General features: G+C 44.8%; 1 protein-coding gene and 1 long non-coding RNA gene across 3 annotated transcripts in view; one reads left to right on the top strand and one right to left on the bottom strand.

Annotated features, from left to right (window-relative positions):
• The window catches only part of USP18 (ubiquitin specific peptidase 18), a 33,623-nt gene extending 29,883 nt beyond the window's left edge, over positions 1 to 3,740 (bottom strand). Inside the window, exon 1 of the mRNA XM_006135471.5 lies at positions 3,536 to 3,740. The gene's annotated coding sequence lies outside the window, so the exon portion shown is untranslated. The remainder of the gene's footprint in view (positions 1 to 3,535) is intronic.
• Positions 3,741 to 8,069: 4,329 nt separating this feature from the next.
• The window catches only part of LOC142818309 (uncharacterized), a 60,777-nt gene continuing 49,405 nt past the window's right edge, over positions 8,070 to 19,441 (top strand). For both annotated transcript variants that reach the window (XR_012895744.2, XR_016346933.1), the window contains exon 1: positions 8,070 to 8,183. This is a non-coding gene — a long non-coding RNA (uncharacterized LOC142818309). The remainder of the gene's footprint in view (positions 8,184 to 19,441) is intronic.

The raw sequence follows: 19,441 nt of genomic DNA, 5'->3' as shown, positions 1-19,441 counted from the left end.
TGTGGGGTTGTTTGTTTTTTTACTTGTATGTGGCCCTCACAACTGATTTTTTTTATGGGTCAGCGCCCACCCACCCGCCCAAAAAAGGCTCCCCACCCCTGGGTTAGGGTGTACAGTTACTATAGATGCTTGTAGAAGCATTTGATTTTTGTTTAAGGTAAAATTTACCAATTTCCACCATGCCGTTGTTTCTCCCCTTCTGTAACATTTTCCCTCAACAGTTTTCTTATTTCCAAAAACAAATTTCCTTGTACACCTTCCTGTATTATTGAATGACCAATTGCTGACTTATTTTCTAAGCCTGTGTACAGGCCAATGCTAGGGACATATTTACTTGTATAGATCCCATAGTTCCTGCTAACAGTAACACACCCTTTTCCCTCTGCTGTTGCCATACTGGCAATATTCCCATTCTTGATTTTGATAAGGATGCACTGACAGGCTTTCCCAACTCTTGTATTTCAGCTGTAACAATTTAGTACGTTTGTTTGTCAATACCTCTATGTTAGTGGCATCCAGTACTCCAACTCCTAATCCAGTTCCACCCAAAGCAGTTTACAATACACTCTTTGGGTTTCTTTTTCTTATGGGGTTGTCAATATACCATAATTTTATCTATGCTGCCCATCCCTTATGGAATGTTTGTACATATGGGGCGCATTGAGGTATGACCTTGGACACATTTAACCCAGTAAGATCCAGTGGGGGGAGCATGCAAAGTCTCTTGACCCCTGCCTCCACCCTGCTAGGGGCATACAGTAGCTAGATAGAAACGCCAGCTGTTTAAGAACCGGCATTTCTCTTTAGCCGCTGTGCACCCTTGGCAGGGGGAGAAGACTTCATCCGTTCCCTCGTCCTCAGGTCTTGATTGGCCTGGGAACAGGGGAGCAGCAGGATGGCCATGGGCCAGGTCCACCAGTGTGGTGGGCCAGATCCAGCCGGTGGAGGCTCCTTTGCCCACCCCTGGGCTGGACCCTTCGGACTCAGATAGATAGCTACTTCAAATGACTCATCAAGCTCAGAACATTCAGACATGGGGATAAACGTGTAGTTGACTACACAATTTACCGATCAGCCTGGGCTTATCAGTTAATCTTGTTGACTACATGCATCTCGCACCCTTTTGCTGCCTCTTTATTAGAGGCAGCAAGGAGGGGAGCAGGAGCCAGTGCCCATGAGAAGCTAGCTTTAAGCAGGGACCCCCGAGCACCAGGTCTGCCTGTCCCTCCACATCTGTGCTACTGCCTCCGATAGAGAGGCAGTAGTGTGGAGGGTAAGAGAGGCAGGCTGGAACTGATACACATGGGAACCCAGCTTTCAAGCAGGTTCCCCTCACATGCTGGCTCTGCAGACCCGCCTACCCCTTCCGCTGCCTCCTACAGAGGCAGTGAAGAGGGGGAGGCAGGAGCCAGTGCTGGGAGAAGCCATCTTAAAAGCTGGTTTCCCCCAGCATCAGCTCCATCATGCTGCCAGCCCTTCCCCATGCTGCATGGAGTTTAGCAGAATACAATCAGAGTTTAGCTGGAAATTGAAGCTAGACAAATCCATAGTGGAAATTAGGGATAGTAAAATGTGTGTATTCAAGGAAACACGTAACTGCTGAACATTTCAGTGGTTACATGGTTGCACACAGGGGAGAGACTGCTCCCCAGAAGTCAGTGCACATGGGGAGCCAGTTTTTAAGATGGCTCCCCGCCAGTACTAGCTTCCACATACCTCCCACCCCACACTGTATCAGAGGCAGGAGTGTGTGTGGGGGGGGAACAGGTGGCTCCCCAGGAGCTGGTGGAGCTGTGAACAGCTCCTGCCTGCCCTCACTGCACCACTGCTTCTGATACCAAGACAGCAGCGTGGGTGGGAAGAGGGCTGCATGTAACCATGCATGTTAACCAATGAGTCCAGGCTCATTGATTAACCATGTACACGGTTAGGCTTTTACATCCCTACTGGAAATAAAATATACATTTTTAACAGTGAGAGTAATTAACCACTGTAACAATTTACCATTGTAGTGGATTCTCCATCAGTGACAAAGTTTTAAATCAAGATTGGATGTTTTCTCTAAAAGACATCCTTTAGGAATTATTGCAGGGAAGTTCTATGGCCTGGGTTGTACAAGGTATAGGACTGAATAATCACAATAGTCCCTTTGAGCCATGGACTCTATGAATCAGTATAGAGTTTAATTTCCAAATCACAATGATTTACTGGTCTCAATAGCTTTCAGTTTGAGATTCAAAGGGATAATTTCGACCAGTCTTTTTGTTAGCAACTTGACAATTTCTATATGGTATGCTTATTTATATACAAAACTGGTTAGCAATATCCATCTAAATAAATCTACCTACATTTTAAAGGGAAATTTAGTCTTCCCATATGTCTCCTCAATATTTCACAAACATTGCACTAAATGTTAACTAAATTTACATCGACCCAGAGAATCATATTCATCCAAAATACCAGTGATCTGATATTCACATTTTGTCTTCATTATTCATACAAGGAAATCTCATAATTTCTATAGTACCTTTTACCTTCTTATATACAGGAAATCCTACTTCTGCTTCATAAGAGCTGGAGAAATAGTTCAGCAAAAGGGTTTTTTTCCCCTAGTATCCTTGGCTTATGTCTATTCCCCACAAAAAGATTCTTCTCTGGGATCAATGGGCTCTCAGGTTTGCTAGAGCAAAAATGTTTGTAACTCAAGTAAAACTTCATTAAGTCTACACTGCAACACCTGATCCCGCATCGTAACAGCAAGCCTGTTATTTCAAGCTCACTATTCCAACATCCCTGTAAGCCTCATTCCACGAGGAGTAAGGGATGTTTTGGAATAGAGGGTCATTTCAAAATTTGGTGCTGTGTAGACAGCACCAAATTATGAAAAAAGCTATTTTGAAATAAGATGCTCAATTTGTGTGTCATAAAATGACACACACTTATTTCAAGCTGTAGATGCACCCTATAAAATTGTACTTTTATAATGGTCACAGTTATACGGGAATCTGATTTTTTTTTACTAATTACAAAGTAATGTTTTTTATAGAGAGAGAGAGGGAGAGAGATCTTTATAATTCTGTGCCCCCTGAAAAGCTTTAACAAATCCACTTGAAACTTTGTATTTACACCGTGGTTTTGTTTTGTTTTTTTGAATGTAGTTACATTAGTGGGGAGCGGGTGGAACCTGCTGGACTGCTGGTCCCTGGAGCAGCTGATGTTTTCTGGTGGAGGAGTGCAAACTTTGCAGGCTCCCCCGGCCAGCCTGCCTCCACTCTGACTGGGAGAGAACACTTAAAGCGCTGAAAGGTAAATAGGTTTCCATCTCCTCTAAGACCTTGGTCTTTCTTCTGAGTCTGCAACCCAGTAACGCCAACCTGCGCTGACCTGCGCTGGACTAGAGCGAGCAGCCGAGAGAGGGGTGAGGGTTTCCTGCCGTGGAAGCCGCGCACTTCTCCAGAAATTGCCGTACCCTCAAAAGTCCAGCCCTGCACAAGGGATTCCCACACGAGCTCTGAGGGGCAAGGGGGATACTCACTGCAGCGTCGGTGAGAAAAGCGAGCTCAGGGCACTGCTTTCGGGTTCTCCTCGGTGCCCGCAGCCGGCAACAGCTCCGCTCTCGACGCGGGTTTCCCCTGCTCTGCCGGCGCTGCGCTCTCCCCGCGCGGCCTCAGAGGGCAGCATTCCCCGCAGCCTCTCGTTCGGTTTTGATTTCCCGCTGTACACGCTGGGAGGATAGAAAGTGAAACTCAAAGCGGCTGCTCCTCCCTTCGCCACCCGGCCGCTCAAACAAGGTGCCGGGAGCCAGGGCTGGCCTCTAGAGGAGCAATGGCCCCGCTCTCACCGCCGCACTCCCTTGCGTAGGAATCCCACCACAGGCGTGGCGCGAAGAAGGAAAGGGGCACAGAAAAGGAGACTTTTCAACTACTCTTGGGGCACTGGCATAGGAGTCATTGATCACCGAAAATGCTTTGAAATGCAGTCAGAGTTTTAAAAAAAAAAACCCACCACGCTATCGGAGTGACCCACCCATAACCTGGAGTAAAATACAGGACTATGTAGCACTTTAAAGACTAACAAGACGGTTTATTAGGTGATGAGCTTTCGTGGGCCAGACCCACTTCCTCAGATCAAATAGTGGAAGAAAATTGTCACAACCATATATACCAAAGGATACATATATATATGGTTGAGACAATTTTCTTCCACTATTTGATCTGAGGAAGTGGGTCTGGCCCAGGAAAGCTCATCATCTAATAAACCATCTTGTTAGTCTTTAAAGTGCTACATAGTCCTGCATTTTGTTTCAGCTACACCAGAATAACACGGCTACATTTCTATAACCTGGAGTGACAGGGTTATGACATTTCATCCTCTCAGGCAACGCTATGTGAAGGGGACGGGATACCATTTGAGGTGGCTGGGAGAGGAATCATTTTGGATGGCAAGGTATCCGTTTTAAAGGTGGCAGTTTCAAGAAAGGTAGGGCTGAAAGTTATATGTTCCAGAAAAATGGATTACGTGGTGGAGGATGTTGTCAAAGTATATGATAAGTTTCCCTGACCTTTTCTGTCAGAAAAGGTGCTTACTTAGCAAAGGGATGATCACTGTACTGCTCAGAGGAGATCATTTCAGTCTCCTCTACCCACTATTTTGAGGGGTGGGAGTGTCTCCATCCGCTGATGTTTATGTCTGAATTCTTCAAACTGACTTCTGCTTTTAAGACATGCTTTCTTCATCAGCTTTGTTTGGCACACTAGCCATGAGCCACATGTGGCTATTTTCCCAGTTGAGGGTGGCTAGTTGGCTTGAACAATATGGCTATTTGGCCAGGTGAGTGTGGCTAGATCGCTATAGCAGTAGCCACTCTGGCCTATACACAGGAATTTCTGGGGCGGGGAGTGGTGGGCTTTTATTGTAAATGTAGACTGCAGGTTTTTTTAAATATAAAGGAGTTCAAAATAATCATTAAATGAGGGTGCATAAGAGAGGTTAATGAAAAATTTGAGTGGAAACACTGGTAAAAATGATCTTATTACGTACTAAAAAATTATACAGTTATAAAGGTTTTATAAATTACAAATCATTATCATTATAATTTATTATTTCGGCCAAAACATTTGATTGTGAGAAGCGATCGATTATAAATCGACATTTTAACATGTGAGGGGACTGTGAAGGAAGCGTTGTGATTGTAACCCACTGCCCAGCTGGGAGGGGAGCATTATCAATCACACACCTCTAGTGGAGGTGGGAAGACAACCAGAAAAGGATATGCATGCTTCTTTTTCTTTAGCCTCCATCTCCTACCTCAGTCTCTGAATTTTTTCAGTGAGGACCAAATGTGCAGAACCAAAGCAAATAAAATTGCCTGAGAATTTAAAAAGTATTTGAAGCAGACAAGCCACCAAGCCAGGGATGAGGTCAGACCTGAGAGGCTGTGGACCACATGACACTCCCTCACCCACAGCCCAAGGAAAGACCAGGCCAACCTGCCTCCATCTCAGGCCCTGTCTCTCCCTGCCTTTGCTCCACCTGACTCCACCCTTACTCTGCCCTCTTCCCTGTCTTTGCTCTGCCCCCATACTGCCTCTTCCCTTCCCCTGAGTGATGTGACCTGGAGGACTAGCAGGGTCGGGAATCCAGCCCCCTGTATTCACCAGCAGCAGTGGGAAAGCAGAGCAAAGTGGCCTCAGCTCGCTGTGCCCCCCGGCTTCATTGCTCCACTTCCTGATGGTGAGGGTATGGGCAACACAGCTGGAAGAGTGAAGCAAGCTGGGGCCACATTGCTTTGCTTTCCCTGCCACTGCTGGTGAGTGTTGGGAGGCTGGACCTCCACTGCAGGTTCCAGGCCCCTCACTAGTCCCCCTGGATGCCAGGGACTCTGGCCCCACCTTTGCCCTTCTCACCTACTGTGTTTGAGGCATGCGTCCCCTCGTGTCCCCCTATGCATTGTCCCTGCATCACACTGACTATTGTAAGAACTCAAAGCTTAAGTCACACTGTCTAGTTCAAGTTCAGCTATAGAAACCCTGGTTCAGGTTGACGACTTTGGCAGGAGGTTTCTGTGATTTACTATGGCATAATCCAAACTAATCATCAACTTTGTTACCCCTCCCCTACAGCCTTGGATGCCTTACAATGCTTTGCTGAAGGAGCTCCTCTCTGGGCTGCTCACAAACAGCCTTCCAGCACTCAAGCCAAATCTTGATTGTGTAACTGCAGCCTGCCAACCACAATTTGGTTACACCCTGGGTTTCATCAGCCGTGGTTAAACAGCAGTGTAACCCCAACACAATCCCAGTCCCTGATTTCCCCCCTAGAAATGCATGTCCTGTACTTTCCATCCTCTCCTGGCAGTGCAAAATATTTTGTTTGTTATTCCTTGAAGGGAATAATATGCCATTTTATTATCTCAAATAGTTATTCAGAAGACACTTAAATTTGAACACAGATTAAATAAAACAACTTTAACTATAAAGAGAATTTTATGTGAGTAAAAGAAATGATCCATAAAAGTAAAAAATGGTTACAAGAAAAATAAAATGTTTACTAATACCTAACTTAAATAGACATGCATCTGATGAAGTGGGTCTTTGCCCACAAAAGCTTATGCTCCAATAAATCTGTTAGTCTATACGGTGCCACAGGATTTCTCATCATTTTAACTTAAACTATATGGCTGTGTCTACATTGGCATGATTTTGCGCCAAAGCAGCCGCTTTTGTGCAAAAACATGCTGCCTGTCTACAGTGGCAGGGAGTTCTTGCACAAGAACACTGACGTTCTAATGTGTGAAATCAGTGCTTCTTGCGCAAGAACTATGATGCTTCTGCTCAGGAATAAGCCCTCTTCCACAACTGTTCTTGCGCAAGAGGCCAGTGTAGACAGGCAACATGAAGTTCTTGCACAAGAAAGCCCAATGGCTAAAATGGCCATTGGAGCTTTCTTGCGCAAGAGGGTGTCTACACTAGCACAGATGCTCTTGCACAAAAGCACATCTCTTGCGCAAAGGCACATGCCAGTGTAGGCGCTCTCTAGCACAAATACTTTAACGCAAGAACTCTTGTGTTAAAGAGTATTTGCGCAAGATTATGCCAATGTAGACATAGCATATGAGATTCAGGCAAAGTTTCTCATCAAATGCTTTCAGCAGTCTTATTGACCAAACCCTGTAACTCAGGAATCCCTTCCCCAAAGTCCAGTGCAAGATTTCCTTGTGTTTCAGGTGCAAAGAATGTGATGGGCAGAGAGAGGGACAGAGGGGGTTGTCTTGTGGTGTTTGTCTCTCCTTTTTATAGCTTATCCCTCTCTTGAAAAATCATTTCTTACTGGACTTTAAAAGTCAACGAGTCTAAGTATTTTCCTGCTGGTTTTATCTAACCTATTTGAGGTTTGTTTGTTTCCTTTACTACCTAATAACTTTGTGTACTTCTTAAAAGCAAATTAAGCAGAGCACACATTCCTTTGTTTAGGACAGGCCTTTTTGCCATCTTCTATTTTATTTGGACAGGCTGGTGGGGTTTGGAAGTGTGTTAACACCATAATGAGGCCATCTTATAATATCATATGAGAGAATTGGATTTTTTGCTTGTTTTGTACTTTGGGGAAAATAATCTTAAATTGCTTTCATTAAACATGTACAGAAGATATACTTGATGTATATATTAATTACAAATAATGGGCAATGAGGTTTTCCTTTAATTAGGGAACCTCTTGTTATATCCTAGAGGTAGGAAAATGAACGGTCTAGTAGTAGATTATGCAGAGCACATATGTAAGAAGAGACACAGATTTCTTTCCTGGGAAAAATTTCCTTAGTGGCATTGGCCAAGTAAGTTATGAACAATTTCCAATGCTAGTATATGTGCAAATCCTCCAGGTACTTCAGTGAAGGCATAGGAAGGAAGGAGGTATCTATGGGATTTTCAAAGGCAACACTGCAGTTCTCCATTGCTGCCATCACTTTTGCTGCCTCCATCAAAGTGAGCCAGCTCTACCCCCTCTGACAGAGCTGTATAGAATCCTTCTCCTGTTGCAAAATTCTGTTAGCAGGGTTTCAGTTGCCTAGCAGCCAACTCCCTTCAGTGGACGCAGCAGCAGTGATAATGGAGAACCTCCTGGAGCTTCCAGTTTAAACTGGCTTCAAACTAGGTTTGATGGGAGCGGGTGACCAAAGCCCACAGGTATGTGAAAAACATGGAGATCTGGGAGATGGGAGGGAGCATGGGTTATAATATGTGACAAAGCTCCTACGAAAACTCAGTGGGTCCTGCACTTTCTGGTGGATTTTGCTTGCCTCAAAGGGTACGTCGATGGAGCCATGTAGATTTGTTTGTTTGGCAAAGGGAAATGAAGCTGCGATTTAAATAATCGCGGCTTCATTTAAAATTTACATGGCTGCCGCGCTGAGCCGACAAACAGCTGATCAGCTGTTTGTCGGCTCAGTGCGCTAGTCTGGACGCTCCCCTGTCAACATGAAAGCCTTTTATTGACTTCCCCGGTAAACCTCATCCTACGAGGCATAACCGGGAGGTCGATAAAGGGCTTTCAGGTCGGCGCGGGAGCGTCCAGACTAGCGCTCTGAGCCGACAAACAGCTGATCAGCTGTTTGTCGGCTCAGCGTGGCAGCCATGTAAATTTAAATGAAGTCGCAATTATTTAAATCGCGGCTTCATTTCCCTTTGCTGATCAGCCTAATCTACATGGCTCCATCGATGGAGCCATGTAGGTTAGACACACCCAAAAGCTCACAGCAGCCTACAGTTTTAGGCACCATGCCCAAGGGCATTAGTTTGCTGTTTGCTGAGCTCTTTTCATCATTGGCAAGCATATAGTAAAATGGAGAATCAACTCCACATTCCTTTTTCCCAAGTGGAAATGGGGAGGTGAGTGTTGGGGGGAAACTTGGGCCCACCCTCTATTCCCGGTTCCAGCCTAGGGCCCTGTAACAGCAGCTGCCTGTGTGAATTCCCAACACCTGCTATAAGACAGCCCCAAAGATCCCTGAGCTACTTCCCCAGCACCTTCTTTCTCTCTGGTTCATCCTCCTAGTAGTCAGTTGTTGTCTCCTTTTCTCCTTCTTCCACTGGTACCCTCCTCCAGCCTCTCAGCTACACATCTAGGAAGGAGCATGGCGGAAAGAGATCTAGGGGTCATAGTGGACCACAAGTTGAATATGAGTCAACAGTGTGATGCTGTTGCAAAAAAAGCAAATATGATTCTAGGTTGTATCAACAGGTGTGTTGTAAGCAAAACTCGTGAAGTCATTCTGCCACTCTACTCTGCGCTAGTTAGGCCTCAGCTGGAGTACTGTGTCCAGTTCTGGGCGCCACATTTCAAGAAAGATGTGGACAAATTGGAAAGGGTACAGAGAAGAGCGACAAGAATGATTAAAGGTTTAGAGAACATGACCTATGAAGCCAGGCTTCATGAACTGGGCTTGTTTAGTTTGGAAAAAAGAAGATTAAGGGGGGACATGATAGCGGTTTTCAAATATCTAAAAGGGTGTCACAAGGAGGAAGGAGAAAATTTGTTCCTCTTGGTTTCTGAGGACAGGACAAGGAGTAATGGGCTTAAAGTGCAGCAGGGGAGGTTTAGATTGGACATTAGGAAAAAATTCCTAACTGTCAGGGTGGTCAAATATTGGAATAAATTGCCAAGGGAGGTGGTGGAATCTCCCTCTCTGGAGATATTTAAGAACAGGTTGGATAGACATCTGTCAGGGATGGTGTAGACGGAGCTTGGTCCTGCCTTGAGGGGGGGGGGCTGGACTCGATGACCTCTCGAGGTCCCTTCCAGTCCTATGAGTCTATGATTCTATGATCTGCCCCAAATGCGGGCAAAGCTTCTTTTATAGCCATTCTGAACTGGTTTTCTTAATTACCCCCAGGTGTCCTAATTACCCCCAGGTTTGGGGGGAGGCCTAAGCTGGTCTGACTCTGCAGGCCTGGTCAACTAGTTCCACTGCCCTCATTGCCTCTGCTGGTTCTAAACCAGCCCTTCCCTGTTACTCTGGAAACAGAGATCACCTCAGTCTGAGGCTTATATATCTCCCCTCCACTATTTTTTTATAGCCTTCTGTTCTGACCCTGTCACAAATACCAGAGATAAAGGAGGGACAAGGCAGAACTAGGGGGCAAAATCAAATCAGTATCTTAGATGCCTGTATGCCAGTACAAGAAGTATGGGAAATAAGCAGGAAGAACTTGAAGGACTAATAAATAAACACAGCGGTGACATAGATGGTATCATAGGGTATGTCTACACTACAAAGTTAATTCGAACTAACTTTCATGGGCACTACACATACAAACCGCTAGTTCGAACTTAATTCGAACTAGCGGAGCGCTTAATTCGAACTAGGTAAACCTCATTCTACGAGGACTAAGGCCTAGTTTGAATTAAGTAGTTCGAATTAAGGGCTGTGTAGCCACTTAATTCAAACTAGTTGGAGTCTAGCCCTTCCCAGCTTGCCCTGGTGGCCACTTTGGGCCAAACCAATGAAACTCTTCTGCCTCCCTTCCGGCCCCGGAGCCCTTAAAGGGGCACGGTCTGGCTACAGTGCTTGTGCCAGTTGCAAGCCTGCCAGCACCCAGCCAGCAGACCCTGGCACAGCACGAGCCAGCCACCCGCTGCCACCCAGCCCTCCGCCTCTTCCCAGGACCGGGCTGGCGGCTCACAGGAAGCTGCCCAGGGCCGCAAGAGGCGTGCGCCCACCTAGTCTAGTGCGGAGATTGTGGACCTCATCAAGGTTTGGGGGGAGGCCTCCAATGTCCATGAGCTCCACACTAGGCACAGGAATGCAGCTGTCTAGGGCAGGATAGCTGCCAGCCTGGCCACCAAAGGCCACATGCAAACCCAGGAGCAGGTTTGCATGAAAATCAAGTTGGTCCAGTGAGACCCCCGACCCTGAGCCCTGAGCTTAGAACATAAGAATATAAGAATGGCCGTACTGGGTCAGACCAAAGGTCCATCTAGTGTAGTAGCCTGTCTGCCGGCAGCGGCCAGCACCAGGTATGCTGGAGGGGATGGACCGAAGACAATGACCAAGCAATTTGTCTCCTGCCATCCATCTCCAGCCTTCCACAAACAGAGGCCAGGGACACCATTCCTACCCCCTGGCTAATAGCACTCCATGGACCCAACCTCCATGAATTCGTCTAACTTCTCTTTAAACTCTGTTATAGTCTCAGCCTTCACAGCCTCCTGTGGCAAGGAGTTCCACAGGTTGACTATGTGCTGTATGAAGAAGAACTTTCTTTTATTAGTTTTAAACCTGCTGACCATTCATTTCATTTGGTGTCCTCTAGTCCTTATATTATGGGAACTAATGAAGAACTTTTCTTTATTCACCCTCTCCACACCACTCATGCTTTTATAGACCTCTATCATATCCCCCCTCAGTCTCCTCTTTTCTAAGCTGAAAAGTCCCAGTCTCTTTAGCCTCTTTTCATATGGGACCTGTTCCAAATCCCTAATCACTGTAGTTGCCCTTTTTTGAACCCTTTCCGAGGCCAAAATATCTTTTTTGAGGTGAGGAGACCACATCTGTACACAGCACTGAAGATATGGCATACCATAGTTGGATACTTCCCCTCCTCCTTCTTCCCCTGGCTTTCCCCTTCCAGCTCCCTCCTCCCAGGTTTCCCCCTCCCCTCTCCTACCCTCTCTCTTCCCCTCTCCCACCTCCTTTTCTCAGTCTCCCCAGAGGTTTATCTCTCCCCCCCCCCCCAGTTTTGTTAAATAAAGAGAGTTTCTATTTTTGAACACACGTGTCCTTTATTTTTTACATCAGGAAGGGGGGCTAGGGAGGGGTAAGTGGAAGGAGGTGAGGGAGGAATGGGGCACGAGCCCCTGATGGGAAGGACTGGGGTGGCTCTGCGGGCTCCTCAGGGTGGAAGCTCTCCTGCAGGGCCTCCTGGATCCTGATAGCCTCCCGATTGACCCGCCCGGATGGCAGCCTGCGGCAAGTGCAGCCGGGCTGATGGCCGAGTGCTGTGATGTGCTGAGTGAGGGCACTAAGGGCACTCCAAGACAGGACTGCTTTGCTGTCCCTCATCGAGGTACACAAGCAAGCAGGGAACCCTGAGAACTGTCTGTCTGGGGTGGGGGTCAGGTCCCTTTAAGCACAGCCCTCGTCTAGCCTGAGGCAGCAGCTCCACACTCTAAGTCCTAACCTGATGCCCTGCCGGATTAGTTTTTAGGTCTAGATGCACTAATTTGAATTAGCTTAGTTTGAATTAAGTTAATTCGAATTAGTGCTGTAGTATAGACATACCCATAGAGACTTGGTGAGCTAATATACATGATTGGAATATTGGTATAGAAGGGTACAGCTCAGGCAGGGGGGAAAAGGAAAGAAGTGTTGCCTTAGATATTAAAAATGTATACACTTGGACTGAGGAGATGGACATAGGAGACAGACTTGTTGAGAGTCTCTGGATTGGTTTAAAAGGGGTAAAAATAAGGGTGATGTCATATTTAGGTCTACTACAGACTGCCTACGCAGGCAGAAGGGGTGGATGTGGCTTTTTTTAAACAAATAACAAAATCATCCAAAGTATAACATTTGATGGTCTTGGGGGACTTCAACTATCCAGATATATGTTGGGTAACTAACACTGAAGGGCACCGATTATCCAATAAGTTCTTGGACCAAAATTGGAGACAATTTTTTATTTCAGAAAGTTGAGGAAGCTATTGGTGGGTAGCTGTTCTAGATTTGCTTTTAACAAATAAGGAAGAACTGGTTGAAAATTTTGAAAGTAGAAGGCAGCTTTCGTGAAAGTGATCATGAAATCATAGGCTTCATGATTCTAAGGAGTGGTAGAAGGGAGAACAGCAAATCAGAGGCAATGGATTTCAGTAAACTCAGAAAGCGGGTACGTAAGGTCCCATAGGAAGCAAGACTGAAAGGAAAAACAACTGAAGAGAGTTGGTTTTTCAAAAAGACGTCAGTAAAGGTGCATCTATACAGCACCCTTGTAGGGAATAATTCTGGACATACTGGGTGCAGGTGAAAACAAGCTGAGGATTTATTGAACACCAGCACTGGTGGAGTACCAACCAGGTGTTAACCTGGAGAGCACTAACTTAACCAAAACATACATTAGATTAGATACATTAGCATTGCCAGCAGATCCAGAGATGTCATTATTCCCCTTTATTCGGCCCTGGTGAGGCCACATCTGGAGTATTGTGTCCAGTTCTGGGCCCCCCACTACAAAAAGGATGTGGATGCATTGGAGAGGGTCCAACGGAGGGCAACCAAAATGATTAGGGGGCTGAAGCATATGACCTATGAGGAGAGGCTGAGGGAGTTGGGTCTGTTTAGTCTGCAGAAGCAAAGAGGGGGGGATTTGATAGCATCCTTCAGCTTCCTGAAGGGAGGTTCCAAAGAGGATGGAGAAGGGCTGTTCTCAGTGGTGACAGATGGCAGAACAAGGAGCAATGGTCTCAAGTTGCAGTGGGAGAGGTCCAGGTTGGATATTAGGAAAAGCTATTTCACTAGGAGAGTGGTGAAGCACTGGAATGGGTTACCTAGGGAAGCAGTGAAGTCTCTATTCCTAGAGGTGTTTAAGTCTCAGCTTGACAAAGCCCTGGCCGGGTTGATTTAGTTGGGATTGGTCCTGCCTAGAGCAGTGGGCTGGATTTGCTGTCCTTCTGAGGTCTTTTCCAGCTCTATGATTCTATGATTATATAGGCAGCAGATGGACGGAGGGGAAGTGATTTGATAGGTCTAGCAGCGGAAATTAGATGAGCACATAAGCCAATGAACTATGAAGGTTACACAGTATCTCTGCCAATTGCCAATTACACATGTTATTACTAATACAGGTAGTTATTCCTACCAAGCTAAATGAGATAACATAAATAAACAAAATGGACATGTTGATGTTAACTTGTTTTGCTGAAATTTTGATATGTTTACTGGGAGATGACTACTTCCTTGCACAGCCCTTGGGATCCAAGCTAATTAATCCAAAATTACAGGAGACAGTGAGAAAAACCGCACAGCATGGCTGGTACCAGCCAGGCCTTATCAGAGTGAGGCCCCTTTGGAAGGTAGTTGCCAGGGGAACCAGGGTTACGGTAACTGCCTGTCTGTGTGCTTCCCAGGCCTGGCCTAATAATTTTGGATTTGAGTACTCAGTTCTCAGCAAGATACCATGGACTGCCTCAGTTTACCCCTACACCTTAACCTCGAAATAAGATACACAATTTGTGCTATGCAAAATGTGTATCTTATTTTGATTGAATTTTGAAATAGGCTATTTCAAAATTTGGCCCATCTATACAGTGCTAAATTTTGAAATAACGTGCTATTTCAAGACCTCCCTTAACCCTTGTGGAATGATGGTTACTGGGATGCCAAAATAGTGCACCTGTTATTTCGAAAAAATTTTGAATTAATGGGCAAATTGTGTAGATGTGAGGTAGCTATTTTGCGATATCTCTGGTATCCTGAAATAGCCATGCAGTGTAGTTATATCCTAAGGGCCCAAAAACAAACTAGTCCACTGAGTAGGAAAGATAGAAAGTATGGCAAGAGACTGTTGCATAAAAAAAGTCTCCGCCTGAGCTTACCTGATTTATATACATGGATTTTCTGATGCTACACCAAACTGTAAGGTCTAAGGTTTTAAACTGTTACTCATTGTGATCTTTGTCATACTTTGTAATCTGGGTAACTCTCAGAAACTTACTGTAAACTGCAACTATGTCGAAAGCTCATCATCTAATAAACCATCTTGTTAGTCTTTAAAGTGCTACATTGTCCTGTATTTTGCTATGTAATCTTTGTAACTCTCAGCGACCTTGCTTGTACTTTCCCTAAGCTACATTCTCCCCTGAGTGAATAGAGAGAGAGAGTGAGTGTGAGTGTGTTTGAAGAAGGCTTGGAACAGTGGACCACATGGCAATGAGTCATCACAGTCTGGTAATGCTCTCTGCTGGATAAAGGGAAGTCTGGGCATGCTCCATGATGACAAGGTGAATGAGTCACAGGAGCTATTCAGACACTATATAAAGAGAAGGAGCACATGTGAGACTCTCTCTTTTTCCTTCCACTGATCCTGAGAAGCTCCCCTCCCGTGTCTTTCCTCCTGACCAGCTTCCCCAGCCATGATGAGCAGACAGACCCTCCAGGATCCACATGCCTAGGCTCCTTGCTTCACCCATATGTCTGTGTAAGTGTGTGAGTGCTTGAGGGCAGGAATGAATGGATGTGAATGAGTGAATGAATGGAGGGGTGTATGCTTGCTTGCTTGTCTGTGTGTGTGTGAGAGAGAGAGATAGTTCTATCGTCTTTAGTTTAAACGTTTGGTAGCTGCTTTCTCCTCTTTTTACCTAGTGGAAATAAACCCATAGTAGTGTAACCCTGGGTGGTCTCCAGTGAGAATATTTTTGGGGTAACATAGACCACCTTGACTTAACCAGGAAATCTTACATGACCTAAAAATCAAAAGGAGTCTCGTAAAAAGTGGAAACTAGGCCAAATTACAAAAGATGAATGTAAACAAATAACGCAAGTTCACAGGGGCAAGATTAGAAAGGTAAATGCACAAAATGAGTTCAAAGTAGCTAAAGACATAAAGGGTAACAAGAAAACATTCTACAAATATATTAGAAGCAAGAGAAAGACCAAGGACAGGGTAGGCCCATTGCTCAGTGAAGAGGTAGAAATGATAACAGGAAATTTGGAAATGGCAGAGGTGCTTAATGACTTCTTTCAGTTTTTGTCAAGAAGATGGATGGTAATGGGATGCCTAACATAGTGAATGTCAGTTATTGGATTTTAAAGTGAGCAGACAGATCACTGTTGCACCCCTGGGTGATGTTTGTCCCAAATTCTGTACAGAGTGGGCCATGTGAGGTGTCAAATGAAAGCTTATGCTCCACTGATTCTATGTATGCTACTCATGTATTTGTATTATTTTTGTATGTGAAGTTATGAATATGAGCTCTGTTACTGTAAATGTGAAGTTATGAATATGGGCTCTGTTCTGGTACTGTAAATGTTTTCTGTCTGGGACGGAGCAATGGGACTGCCTATTGTGAGGAATGATTGTTCAGTGAATGGCTGTGCTAACTAGCACTGTTTCATGGACAATGGCTCTCAGGGTGGCCAATACAAACCTGAGGAATGCATCTGAAAGTCTGCAAACCAGCCAGTGCCTCATGACTACTTGCATGTGAAACACAAACAGGTCACTAGTTCATGTGACCGACTCCAATTTGGGAGACACAAGGAATATAAAAATCCCATGAGGGATTGTCTTCAATCTTACTCCATCTTGTCTTCAATCTTACTCCTGATTCCAGATGCATCCTTGCTAGGGACAGAGCCGGGAAGGATTACTCATCTGTCCTAATACTGATGTACACCACAGACTTTTAAGCTAGCAGTTTGTAACATCTCTGCCAAGAGCCTGCATCAAGAACTTGGTGATTGATGTCGTGATGTATTCTCCTTAACAATCTTACTCTCAACCTTTTCTTTCCTTTATTAATAATCCTTTATAGAATCTTAGACTACTAGGACTGGAAGGGACCTCGAGAGGTCATCGAGTCCAGTCCCCTGCCCTCATGGCAGGACCAAGTACTGTCTAGATCATCCCTGATAGACATTTATCTAACCTACTCTTAAATATCTCCAGAGATGGAGATTCCACAACCTCCACCCTGAGGAGCACTAAGAGCCTCCCTGGTCTCCCCACTGGGGGCTTGTGCCTCATTCCTCCTCACGTCCTTCCACTTACCCCTCCCTAACCCCCCTTCCTGATGTCAAATAAAATACATGTATTTTCGTGATCACAAACTCTCTTTATTTAACAAAACTGGAGGTGCGGGGAGAATGAAACTCTGGTCAGACTGGGAAAAGGAGGTGGGAGAGGGGAAGAGAAAGGGTGGGAGAGGGGAGGGGGAAACCTGGGAGCGGGGAACTGTAAGGGGGAAGCAAGTGGAAGAAGGGGAAGGGGAAGGGGAAGCTCAGGACTTAGGGTTGGAGGAATCGCTGGACCAACTTGATTTTCATGTGAACCTACTCCTGGATTTGCATGTGACCTTTGGTGGCCAGGAGATCATGGATGTTGGGGGCATCCCCCCAAACCTGAATAAGGTTTATGATCTCCGCCCTGGACCAGGAAGGCGCCCACCTTCTCCGGGCCCTGGCAGGCTCCTGGGAGCTGGCAGACTGCTCATAGGGAGCGGTGGAGGGCTGGCTGCCAGTGGCTTGCTGGCTCATGTTTTGGGGCCACTGGGTCAGGGGCAGTGTCTGCTGGCTCTGGGCTGGCAGGCTTGGAGCTGGCACAGGCACTGTGTCCAGAGTCTACCCCTTTAAGGGCTCTGGGGAGGGAGAAAGGGAGGGAGGGAGGGAGAGAGGGAGTGGAGTGTTCTTGGTTGAGGCTGGAGTTGCCACCAGGGCACCCTGGGAAGGCTGGCGGCCCCCTATTTAGAAATAAGTGTCTACACAGCACTTATTTAAAAATAGCTATTTTGAATTTGGCGTTATTCCTCGTGGAATGAGGTTTACCAAATTTGAAATAAGCACTCTGCTATTTCAACTTAATTTTAAAATAGCGGTTTGGCTGTGTAGATGCTAATAAAGTTATTTCGAAATAACTTTGCTATGTAGACATACCCTTAGAGACTAACAAATATATTAGGTCATGAACTTTCATGGGTAAATCCCACTTCATCAGATGAGTTGGAGTGGAAATTACAGCATCCAGGGTATATATAACAGCACAGTATATATAACACTGTAGGACCAGGGTTAATGAAGCTAATTAAGTCATGCTGGATGCATCTCATTCATAGCATGTGATTTGGAAATGTGAATATCAAAGTCCAGAAAGTTGCCTTTGTAGTGTGTTAACCAGTTAAAATCTTTATTCAAGCCTATGTTCATAGTTGATAGTTTTTGCTGTTATATATGCCTTATTCTGTAATTTCCACTCCAACTCATCTGATTAAGTGGGTTTTACCCACAAATTCTAATGACCAAGTAAATGTGTTAGTTTCTAAGATGTCCTGGAAAGGGCTGGAGGCCCCCTATTGCAAAATAGGTGTCTACACAGCACTTATTTCAAAATAGCAATTTTGAAATTGGCATTATTCCTCGTGGAATGAGGTTTACCAATTTCGAAATAAGCCCTCCGCTATTTCAATTTAATTTCGAAATAGCGGTTGGCTTGTGTAGACGCTAGGAAAGTTATGTTGAAATAACAACTCTTATTTCAAAATAACTTTGATGTGTAGACATACCCTATGTCTCTTTGACTTTTCTCATTCATATGCTTGAAGCTAAGTATGTGATCAAATGTTTCCTGGATAGGGATGTTTTGTTGAACTCAAATGCTAACCCCAAAATATTTTTAGTATATTACTATTTATGCAATTATGTACATATACTAAAATCTATACTTGTTGCACATTATAAGTAAATGTTGTAGTGAGAACTCTAACTTTTGCATTTCTTGGGATTTTAACTGTGGACCCTTAACACTGATTTAATGTAGGTATATTACATTTAATATTGTCCATACCTGGAAATTCTGTAAAACACTTTGAAACTTGCAAAAGATGCAAAATAAATTAAGAAATAATAATTGAGTTCAACTCTCCTTTTTCACACATTCCTACAAAAAGGAAACCTAATACAATAAAATAGTGTGCAATATTTTCACAATATAGCAATAGAGAACACTGAAACTGAAGGAGTCCTTTGGACAAGGAGTAATTCCGTGAGAGGAGTTACTGCCACCTCTTAGCATAGTGTGAATCAGATATGTTGTGATTTTTATGTACCACTGTAAGGTATCTTTGAGTATACATTTAATAGCTGTGTGGAAACCCCACTTTCAAGTATTACCATCCTCTGCTAGATCAAGGATGCCACAGATAGAACAGAGTGATGGATAAAGCACGGATATTACTGAGTTGCAGAGAAGGAGCTCTTCAAGTGGAGCAGGGGGCCGTGAACAGAGCAGAGATAGTGGGAAAAGTTTTACTCCGGCTAGGCAATTTTCTCTGTTAAGAAATTTCATATAAACAGGAAGAAAAATCCTTTTGTCTGCTGCACTTTTATTAGTGATTTTTGTACCAAACAACAACTGTTTTTGTTTTTTAACAAAGAAAGGTGAAGTTTCCTTTTGCTGTTACACTTCTAAGGCAATTCCACCCATCTAGCAGAAATGGATGTTTCACAGACCAGAAGAACAGACACATCCCATTTGGATCAATGAGAGAGTGTGTCCCACAGAGCAAAGGAGTGCTCAATTATGCATTTACATTATTCTCCAATATCCCCATGAGCAAGAAGGTCAAGAAAGGTCAAATGTGAGATCTGTACCATATTTCCTGTGATCCTATGAACACTTGTAAAACTGGAATTAGATGCTGAGTTATGGGGACTTTAGCTTGTATGTGGAGTGTTAAA

Source organism: Pelodiscus sinensis, chromosome 1, assembly GCF_052426305.1.
Source record: "Pelodiscus sinensis isolate ZL-2025 chromosome 1, ASM5242630v1, whole genome shotgun sequence".
In the NCBI taxonomy this organism is placed as follows: Eukaryota; Metazoa; Chordata; order Testudines; family Trionychidae; genus Pelodiscus; species Pelodiscus sinensis.
The sequence above is the reverse complement of the archived record's forward strand: the minus strand, read 5'-3'. Positions and strand labels throughout refer to the sequence as shown.